Raw genomic sequence first — 934 nt, 5'->3', positions numbered from 1 at the left:
CTCCTCTTCCACTTCACTTTATCCCTCCCCGACTCCACAATGCCCCCCGCCCACTCCCATCCTCCCTCGTTATCCCCCCTTTCCCTTCCTCCTTATCACAGCCCCCTCCTTTCTTCTCTCTCTTCCTGTCAAATGGAGCAGCAGTAAGATTTTGCTTTCCATATATTTCATAGTATAGGAAACTTGCCCATGTCTCTTGCTCTAAGGATTTGGTTTTGTTGCCTAGCCGGTTTGGCTCAGTGGATAGAGCGTCCAGCCTGCAGACCAAAAGGTCCCGGGTTCGATTCCAGTCAAGGGCACGTACCTTGGTTGCCTGGGCCCTGGTCGGGACTCAGGCAGAAGGCACCCAACCAATGTGATTCTCTCACATCAATCTTTCTCGGAGTAGGACATCCCCTAGGGCTCCCAGTATGTGAAAGGGGCAAGCTGGGCTAAGCCCCCCCCCCCCCCCCCCCCGCGCCACTGCTCTCTGAATTGTGTCAGTCTGTTGCATGCTTCAATATCTCTGGATCTACTTTATTCATCAGATTATTTTATTAGATTCCACATATGAGTGAGATCATGTGACACTTGTCTTTCTTTGACTGGCTTATTGTTCATGTTCCAATATCTCATTGGCAAACAACTTGTACATACCACTTCCTTTATCCTCAAGCAAGGACTGCCTTTCACATTCTGCAATAGGTGGAGAAGTAAAAAGGTGCCATCTTTCTACATTTCCCTCAGTATTATTAGTAATAATTTATCTGGATTGATATGCAAACTGCATAAAAGTTGTGATGGAAAAGAGTTACTCCAGGGTTGGATGATCTGTTCGATGCTTCTATGTCTCTGGCTCTATTTTTGTTCATCAGTTTGTTGTTCATTATATCAGCCTGATTCTTAATCTTAAATTCTGCTGTCCCTCTTTTCCTCCCTCCCCTTCTTGACCTTC

General features: G+C 46.4%; 1 protein-coding gene across 1 annotated transcript in view; it reads left to right on the top strand.

The window, feature by feature from the left end:
- Positions 1–934, top strand: part of FAT1 (FAT atypical cadherin 1) — a 120,673-nt gene that overhangs the window by 100,830 nt on the left and 18,909 nt on the right. The gene's annotated exons all lie outside the window — the stretch shown is intronic.

Source organism: Myotis davidii, unplaced genomic scaffold (genome assembly GCF_000327345.1).
Source record: "Myotis davidii unplaced genomic scaffold, ASM32734v1 scaffold1040, whole genome shotgun sequence".
In the NCBI taxonomy this organism is placed as follows: Eukaryota; Metazoa; Chordata; class Mammalia; order Chiroptera; family Vespertilionidae; genus Myotis; species Myotis davidii.
The sequence above is the reverse complement of the archived record's forward strand: the minus strand, read 5'-3'. Positions and strand labels throughout refer to the sequence as shown.